This window comes from Nuphar pumila, chromosome 5 (genome assembly GCF_984573655.1).
Source record: "Nuphar pumila chromosome 5, dmNupPumi1.hap1.1, whole genome shotgun sequence".
Lineage (NCBI taxonomy): Eukaryota > Viridiplantae > Streptophyta > Magnoliopsida > Nymphaeales > Nymphaeaceae > Nuphar > Nuphar pumila.
This window is the reverse complement of record NC_143253.1, coordinates 54,763,294-54,773,155: the sequence shown is the minus strand read 5'-3', so window position 1 is coordinate 54,773,155 and position 9,862 is coordinate 54,763,294. Positions and strand designations below refer to the sequence as shown.

At 44.3% G+C, this 9,862-nt stretch overlaps 1 pseudogene; it reads left to right on the top strand.

The window, feature by feature from the left end:
• Nucleotides 1–284: 284 nt before the first annotated feature.
• On the top strand, nt 285–3,539 carry LOC149837623 (putative LRR receptor-like serine/threonine-protein kinase At1g74360 pseudogene; annotated as a pseudogene).
• Nucleotides 3,540–9,862: the final 6,323 nt, after the last annotated feature.

Here is a 9,862-nt window from a genome sequence, read left to right as displayed (position 1 = left end):
TAAACAAACGGCCACGATGTCGGCATGAGCAAAAACGCTCATGTTCCGAATGACCTGATCTGCTTTCACTACGGACAGCAACGAGTTCAAAAAACAGGAAGAGAAAAAAAAAAACGAAATATTTGACAAAGACGATTTTTTTTTCACCAAACGCAAACAAAACCAGAAGAGGAGGAGAACAAAAGATGATGAAGAAGCGAAGCACTCACCCGAAGTAGTTCAGCCATCTACGAATGACGCGGCCATCTCCCGACGGAGGCTGATTTCAAGAGAGAGCCACCGCGATGGCCGTCGCCTTCCACTTCCTCCTCCTCCTCCTCTTTGTGACGGCGATAATCGTCGTGGTGGACGGGAGCTCCCTCCAGTCGGACAGGGACGTTCTGCTCGACCTCAAGAGGTTCCTCCGCCTGAATAACACTGTGAACCGCGGGAAGTACGAGGCGTGGGAGGAGGATGACGTGTCGCCCTGCCATTGGCCGGGAGTCACGTGCTCAGGGGAACGTGTTACCGGGATCGACCTCTCCTCCTCCACCTCGCGGGGCGAGCTCTACCCGCGCTTCTCCTCGCTCACTGCCCTCGCCTCCCTCGACCTCTCCGGCAACGCCCTGAGCGGCCGGATTCCGGCCGATCTCGGCCGGTGCGCTGCCCTCCTCTACCTGAACCTCTCCTACAACATCCTCGAAGGGGAGCTCGACGTCTCCGGGCTGGCGAACCTCGAGACGCTCGACGTCACGGTGAACCGGCTCAGCGGGTGGATCAAGTCGAGCTTCCCGCCGAGATGTGGCAGCCTCGTGACCGTCGACCTCTCGTCCAACCGCTTCTCAGGCGATTTACTCGGCTGCTTCGACGTGTGCGCCGAGCTCCGATCCCTCAACCTCAACTCGAACAGGTTCACCGGGCAACTGTGGCAGGGGTTCGGACGGCTCACGGAGTTCTCCGTCGCGGACAACAACGTTTCCGGTGAGTTATCGCCGGATATATTCTCCGGCGGGTGTGAGCTAGCTACGTTGGATCTTTCGGAGAACGCGATCGGGGGGACGATCCCGCCGGAGATCGCGAGGTGCCGTGGCTTGGAACTTGTGAACCTGTGGGGCAACAAACTCTCTGGGAGGATCCCGACGGAGATCGGAACTCTGGGGGAGCTCAAGGTGCTCATCCTGGGCAATAACAGCTTCCTCCCCGAGATCCCTTCAACCCTGGCAAACTGTTCCAAATTGATGTTCCTCGACCTCAGCAGGAACAGTTTCACCGGAGACATCCAGAAGACGATCGGCCAGTTCCGGCAGATCCGGTCGCTAGTCCTCCATGGGAACCTCTACACGGGAGGGATAGTCTCGTCGGGCATTCTGAAGATCCCGAACCTCACTTACCTCGACCTTAGCTTCAACCGATTCTCTCGCAATCTTCCGGTCGAGCTCACTCGAGTCTCCAGCTTGAAGTTCCTCATCCTTGCAAACAACTCCTTCTCCGGCAGCATCCCGCCCGAATTCGGCAACCTCACGGGGCTCCAAGCGCTCGACGTCTCCTACAACCAGCTCACCGGAGGTATCCCGACGGCGATCGGGAAATTGGCATCACTCCTCTGGCTAATGCTTGCGGAGAATTCTCTCACGGGGGAGATACCTCCCGAGATCGGTAATTGCAGCAGCCTGCTGTGGTTGAACCTCGCCGATAATATGCTTACCGGGAGGCTCCCGAGCGAGATATTCAAGGCCGGGAGCAACGTCGACCAGACATTCACCTTTAACAGGAGGAAACTTATGGGGCCCGTCGGCTCCGGTGAGTGTCTGGTGATGAAGCGGTGGATTCCGGCGACGTATCCACCGTTCACCTTCGACTACAGTCTCCTTACTCGGAGGAGTTGCGGGGGGATCTGGGACAACCTTCTCAAAGGCCAGGCCTTCTTCCCGATCTGCGTGAGAAACGGCACCAAAGTCACCAGAAAAATGACTATGTCCGGCTACCTCCAGCTCACCGGCAACGAACTCTCCGGTGAGATCCCCGCGTCGCTCGGCGAGATGACGAATCTCAGCTTCATCAATCTCGGCTACAACAGGTTCTCCGGCAGCCTCCCGCGTGAGATCGGCCGGATCCCGCTCACGGTCCTCAATGTCACGTACAACAACATCTCCGGCCTGATCCCGGACGAGTTAGGCGACCTCATGTGCCTGGGGAGTCTGGACCTCTCCACTAACAACTTCTCCGGGGAGTTTCCAGCAGCCTCGCTGTCCCGCCTCAACGAGCTCACCAAGCTGAACGTCTCGTTCAACCCGCTGCTCAACGGCACGATCACGACGGCGGGACAGCTCGGCACCTTCGACGACGACTCTTTCCTCGGCGACCCGCTTCTCTGCGTCATCTCCCTCCGGAACTCCTCCGCTTGCCTGTCCACCGTCCGCCTCCCCGTTGCCCCGCGGCCATTTCTCCGCCGGAGGCCGCCAAGGCCACCCGGGGCGTCCATTGCCGGTTTCGTCTTCCCGGCTCTTGCCCTGGGCCTGGTCCTCTGCGCGATCTTCTCCTTCATCTTCTGTCACGTGGCAGATTCCCGCGACGCCTCATTGGCCGAGATATCACTCGTTGGCTCGAAGAAGGAGGTGCACGATTCCAGGGGCTGCTCAGTGCCGACGGAGTACTCCGATTCGGTGAAGGTCTTCCGGCTAGACAAGACGGCGTTCACTTACTCGGACATGCTAACGGCGACGGAGAACTTCTCCGAGCGGAGGATCGTCGGAAGCGGGGGGTTCGGGATCGTGTACAGGGGAACGCTCCCGGACGGGAGGGAGGTGGCGGTGAAGAAGCTGCAGAGGGAGGGCGCGGAGGCGGAGAGGGAGTTCCGGGCTGAGATGGACGCGCTGAGCGGCGGAGGCATGGGGTGGTGCCACCCAAACATGGTAGCGCTCTACGGCTGGTGCCTCTACGGCACGGAGAAGCTCCTCGTCTACGAGTTCATACCGGGGGGAAGCCTGGAGGAGGCGGTGGCGGAGGGGCGGCTCGGAGGGTGGCGCCGACGGGTGACGGTGGCGGAGGGGGTGGCGAGGGCGCTCGTCTACCTCCACCACGAGTGCTACCCGGCGGTGTTGCACCGCGACGTCAAGGCGAGCAACGTGCTGCTGGACGCTGCCGGATGCGCTCGGGTCACGGACTTCGGGCTGGCCCGGGTGGTGGGGCCCGGAGACAGCCACGTCAGCACAGCGATAGCGGGGACGGCCGGTTACGTGGCGCCAGAGTACGGGCAGATCTGGCGGGCCACCACCAGGGGCGACGTGTACAGCTACGGCGTCGTGCTGATGGAGCTGGTGACGGGGCGTAGGGCGGTTGGTGGAGTCGAGGAAGGGGTCTGCCTTGTGGAGTGGGTGAGGGGATCGTTGGTGGCGGGTCCCCTGGGGCTGAGGCGGGCTTTGGACCCCGCCCTGAAGGACGAGGGACTCGATCGGATGGTCAGGACCCTCGAGTTGGCGCTTAGGTGTACGGAGGAGATCCCGCAGAGGAGGCCGGGTATGAGGGAGGTGCTGTCCACGCTGGTGGATATCCGGGTATGAGGGAAGTGCTGACGTAGGTTCACAGGCAGCACCTAGCGTTGTACGCTAACCAAATTTACTAAAATACATGATGATCAAGATCAAGGTCGAGAGTGACTTAATTTGGATGATTTCTTTGCCTTGGCACGTCTCGGAATCTTTGAACAAGATATGGAGTGTAAAATTGAAATTAGTCAGAGTTGACGGGTTGACGGGTCGGGTTGGCGGGTCAGGATGGCAGACGGGTTGGCGGGTTGGCATACCCCTAACACGAACCCGACCCGTTTAATAAACGGGTTAGGCAGGTCGACCCGTTTATTAAGCGGGTTCATTTTTTCCAAACCGGAACCTGCCTAAGAGGCGGGTTGGCGGCGGGTCAGGGGTTGGCGGGTCGTGTCAGGTTTTGCCACCCCTAGGTGGTACGATGGGATCCCACAGCTTTGAACATTTCCTTGTGGTGGAATTGAAAGCGGTCTCTTCATGTGGTATAGGGGTGCTATCAGTGTGTACCCAACACTCAAAACCACTGAAGCCACGTCGGCCACCTGACGTTCTCATGGGTTTTAGTTTTTTTCCTGACCCAAAGTTCACGCTCATATTCCATGGTCAAAAAAGAAGTGTGAATGTTTAGCGTAGAAATGTGACACTAATGAAAAGAAAGATACCAACTTTGAACCACCGAGGTGGGTATCTCATGTGGTAAGTGGGGTCCTGTGCCTACCTTAGTTTGCCTTTAAAAAAAAAATGATACCAACTTTGAGCTGTAGTGTTAAGACATCTCACACAAGCTTCTTCTTCTTTTTAATATAGCTTTATAATTTTATCCTAGACTTTTTTTAAGATCAAACTATAAAAGTCACGTAGACTCTTTTGAATAAAATTACAAGACTTTTTATAGAACATTTTTGTTTCCTTCATTTAAAGAGGGTCATTCGCCCTTTGTTATGTATCTCAGAATTTAATAATACGGTTTCGGTGCGATCGTGACCACATAAATCTTTGTTCATCATGTGGTTTGATTTCAGCTTTTTTTGCTTTTTTTTTGTTTATTTGTTTGTCAATTCGTTGGTTGTGTGCCTATCATTTTCCAACAACCGGTATCTAAGCTTAATGGTGGTTCGAGTGGGAGCGATGGAAGACAAAATGTTGAGAATTGAGAAGTAACCAGGACTATGAAAATGTGGATTGAAGATTACTTTTACCAGAAAGATCTCTATCAGTCGCTCACAGGAAAAGCCAAAAAACCGAGACATCCTAGATCAAAAAGCCCTTGGAATGATCTCTCTCTCTCCTTGAGGCATTTGTTGCTTTTAATATTAAAAAAATGATCGTATTGTATAACCAAAATAACATGTTTTTTGACAAGCCTTAAAAAAATTTAAATTCGTCTGCCATCCAAAATCGCAAATACTATTGTTTTTATGACCTTTTTAACCCTCACACGTATCATTTTTTGTGCAAATTTTCTATATATGGCATGTTTTCAGGTTCGGGTTTAAAAAAATATAGTATTTTATGCGAAGTAACTTAGGTATTCGCGTAGTTTGTCGGTTCGAGTTTGAAAGAAATTTTGTATGTTTTTTATGTGTTTTTCTAAAAAGTTTAATGCGATGTAACTCAAATATTTGTGAGGCTTTGATGTTTGAGTTTAAAAGAAAGTTCATAGTTTTTTTATGTGATATTATTACATTTTTTATATGAAGTAATTTTAGGTGTTTACGCAGTTTGTCAGTTTGAGTTTAAAACAAATTTCGTAGATTTTTTATGAAAATTTAAGATTTTTTTATGTGAATTTAAGAATTTTTTATATAAAATAATACAGGTATTTGTGATATTTGGATGCTTGACTTTTAAAGTTCATCAAACAGATCTAGATTAAGTATTTTCATAAGAATCTTCAATGCCCAAGGTAGGCGTGCACAAGGAGATAAGGTTGATCGGTCGTCCTCCTCTCTTTAATGCCCTAACCAAAATTAGGGTTGAGTCTCTTTAGACTTTGCAATTTTATTTATGAAATATTTTATAATATGTAAAGCTTTTATTCAGCCTCTTTTGGCTTATAAAAGTGAGCTCTCATTGTTAGCATAATTAAGACAATAAATTGAAATGATTGGAATGTTCATCGCTCTCTCAAGTTGGACATCAGCTGTATGCAAGTTTGTGAAGAGAATGAAGGAGAAGCTACTGTGTGTTGGATTGAAGGACAGTAGTCAAATACTAGTAGTGATGCCCTTGTGAGGTATTGATGCCACCTTTGAACTTGCATCGATAAGTTTAGGGAAAGTTGAGCTTATATTGTCATGTGACTCTTCTCATACACAGTCTGATTTCCACAGTGTGTTAGAGTAGATACTTCAATTTTTAGAGCAAGTTGGTTTAAACTTTGTTGATGGTTTGTGGCAAAAAAAAAAAAAGTTAACAAAAAAGCACCAACACATTACAGTTAAGTGTTGGTTTGAGCATTCAGTTTTATTACAGCTATTCTCAAACCAGTCCTTTACCTGAAATGTATTGGTGTTTTTTGATTAACTTTTTTCTTTCGCTGCAGACCATCTATACAGTTCAAAGCAACTGGCTCTGAAAATTTGAAGAGTATCTGATGCTAAAGCATTGTGAAAATCAAACTTTGTATGAGAAGAGTCATAGGACTATGCAAGCTTAACTTCTCATAAACTTATCAATGCAAGTTCAAAAGAGGCAGCATCACCTCACTGGGTCATTAGAATGAATGATTATTTGAGCATGTTCATTTGTTAATGAATAAAATCAGTTTGATTCATCGTAAATTTGAGTCATTGACAAATTAATGGAATGAATGATTACATGAGCAGGTTTGTTTATTAATGAATGGAATCAATTTGATTTACTATCATTTTTGTATTCATTATAAATTTGATTAACTGTTAATTCGATCCATTTGTAAATTGGATTCATTGTCATTTTTTATTCGCATAAACTATTAAAAGGTAAAAATTGCAAACCTATGAAGTCTGCATAAACTGCGCAAATATATAATTTACTTTGCGAATAAAATTTATGAAATTTGCATAAAAAATATGTGAACTTACATAAAACAATAGTGAACTTTTTTTTAAATGCAAACCTAAAAACTTTACAAATACTTGAGTTACTTCATATAAAAAATTTACTAAAATTACATAAACAATCTATGAAATTTCTTTTAAACTCGAACCTCAAAACATAAAAAATACTTGAGTTATTTTGCATAAAAAATTTACTAAATTCGCATAATAAATCTGTGAACTTTCTTTTAAACTCGAACATTGAAACATCGCAAATACTTGAGTTACTTGGCATAAAAAATTTACTAAATTTTCATAATAAATCTACTAACTTTCTTTTAAACTTAAACTTTCAAACTATGCAAATACCTGAGTTACTTCACATAAAAATTTTAAAAATATGCATACACAAATATGGTTTAGCCTGATGTGAGGTTTAGGTATTATTTATTATAAATGCTAAAATTGACTACATTGATTTTTTAGAATACCTCTATTGATTTTCAAATGTGTATGTGTTGACTTTTTTAAAAAACTGGAATACTTGATAAAATGTGATATTTCATGCAAGCATGATGTAATGTGTGCAGGTGATAGTTCTACTTTTATATAATGTTGAAATGTCGCATGATATAATTGATGTATGCATGTAATGATTGTTACGCTCAATGATAGAGTTGTGGTTCCCGACACCATGCTAGCTATGCTAATATATTGAAATGCCAAATAATTGTGTTGAATAATGTGCAAGCATAAAATGTTATGGCTCTTGGGCGAGTGTGTGGTTCAAGGAACTTTGAGGGTGCCATTGGGCACATTTGTGTGTGTGGCATATGAATTACGGATGTTGTATTGTAAGGCATCAAGGCATGCTTGTATAATTAGTGGTGGGTCAATGCAAACCCATGGCATGCTAAAAAGGCACTATATGTTGGCTCCGCCTTCACCGGTGTCGTGCTCGTATATACAAAATAATATTGAATAGGTTAGGTACATATGACTGTAGTAATTACTTTGAATGGGTACTTGGGTTGAACCTTTAAATTGCCTACTGGTATGAGGCACATAAAATAATTAGTCTCGTTAAAAAGATAACCCATATACTCATTCACAGTGGACCTACTATGAAGAAGGTAGGTGGTACGGCCTTGAGTGACATGTGTTATATTTTTTGGAGCAAGGCATCTCTGGGGTCTCCAGTCACTCGTAGGTTATGAAAACTAGAGCTATTGACATGTCCTAAGTGATAGATCTTCAACTTCTACAGTAAGTCTAGGATGCATCTGAATCAGTGGTTAGTGGCCTTTGAAGAGTTCTCTTGGTCATGATATCATTCTCTATGAAACAACTTTAGCTAGTCATTCGTGTTATTAAATTACATGGCATCTCGGTCTGAAATAGTTAGTGGTTATGTGGATACCCATAGAGAATATAATTATCGAAACAAAGACCTTATTCACACAGATTGCATTGAAAATATGTTTGTTAACTCAAATGAATAAAGCTTGATAATGAACATGTTTTTGAATGATGAACATCCATGAGCTTTGCATGAGTCATATGCAAAAATATGTTTTAATGAGATAGCAAGTTTTATTGCTTTCAAAAATTAAAAACTTCATATTTATCCTGCGGAGTAGCTTTATGAAGATAATATAATATCAATATGTGTGAATATACATTTAATGTTATATGATTACATGTGACTCGGTGTTGACCTACCAGACTTTTACAAGTCTAATCCATTTTATGGGCATACAGGTGAATACAAGTAAAAAACGATTATGAGTAAAACAGTGGATGACAGCATGTGGTAACAACATCGAAATCCAGAGCTTCTAAAAGATTCGGGCTAAACTTAAGATTTTGTTTATAATATTTTCAATCCTAAGTATCAAACTCTATTCATTTTATGGAATGATTTTTTTGAATGGTTTTAAACTCACTGACCTTACGCTGTTGATTTACATACATAACCCGCCTGAGGTTTTAAACCCAAGTTACAAAGGCTTTCATTGATGATTTTTAAAAAAAAAAATAAGTTTTTACTTGTTTTCAAGAGGTTAAAATTTTTGAGACGTCACAATATATACAAGGAGAGATGCTAGAGTGCTCGGAGAGTACCTATTCTCACGTACTAAAAATCATGGTTGTAAGTTGTATCTTCTCAATTAAACTCAATGGATGTACTGAGCTTGATAGGAATCATATTTTGGATCATGTTTTTTGACAGAAAAATAGGATTTTTTAAGTCATAAAATTTTGATACATCATGAGTCATTGATTTTTTAAAAGTCTTTAAAAAACATGTATCCAAAACTTGTTTTCTACTAAATAATGCTTATAGATCATATTTATTTAGGGTCTGATAAGCAAAAGAAGAATAAAAAATTTAAAAATCTAAAGTTTTTATTAAGTGAGTGTAGGTACTATCATTACCATATATATATATATATATATATGGCCATTGGTTTAAGTTGATTTGTTGAAAGCGACGTCATTAATTTTATGTTTTTTCTCTTGCTAACGTCCAATCTTATCACAATCCTCAATTACATTTTGCCAATGGCAAATGACTCAAGACAGCATATCAAATAGATCATTTGACAAGGACCAGCTTGGGCTTGGACAAGCTATTTAAGCTTGCTTTAAGCTCAATTGTGGGAGCCGCTGTTGGAAGCGGTGATGAAATGGGTGGATTTTGGCAATAACATCCTCATTTTTGAAATCCAAATACTTATAACACTGTCTCCTCTCCCAACTCCCAACGCCCCTCGCCCCTCCCAAAACGGTGACCCCAATCAACGAAGACCCTTGGGATTTAATGAATCCCCGTCACTCCTCCCAACTACCGCTACCAAAGTGAGGTCTGACTTCTGACTCGGATGTGGAGCGAGCACACCAGATTGTGAGATGAGTGGTGGCAGATTAATAAATTTGAAAGCAGGGCGGGCTCATTAGACGCTGACTGCTCTCCCACTTCTTTCAAGTTTTGGTCTTTTGTAAATGAGTATCTCTTGTTGGCTTCCCATATGATTAAGGTGTTTTAGAGAGAGAGAGAGAGAGAGAGAGAGAGAGAGAGAGATCCGTCCCCCTTAAAAAGAGTAAACAGTAGGTCCGTCCCCCTTCGAGGCTCCTTCCCGCTCTTTCCACCTCGCGAAGCAACGTTCCTTGACGACCACCACATGAAAGAGAAGTCCACAACATGAAAGAGACGTGTTCTCTATCTCTTTTTCCTTTCCCTCCCACTACTTCTCGTTTCCTTTATTCTCACCTACCTTTTGAACCTGCAGGAAAACGAGTAGTTAACCACCTCTCTCT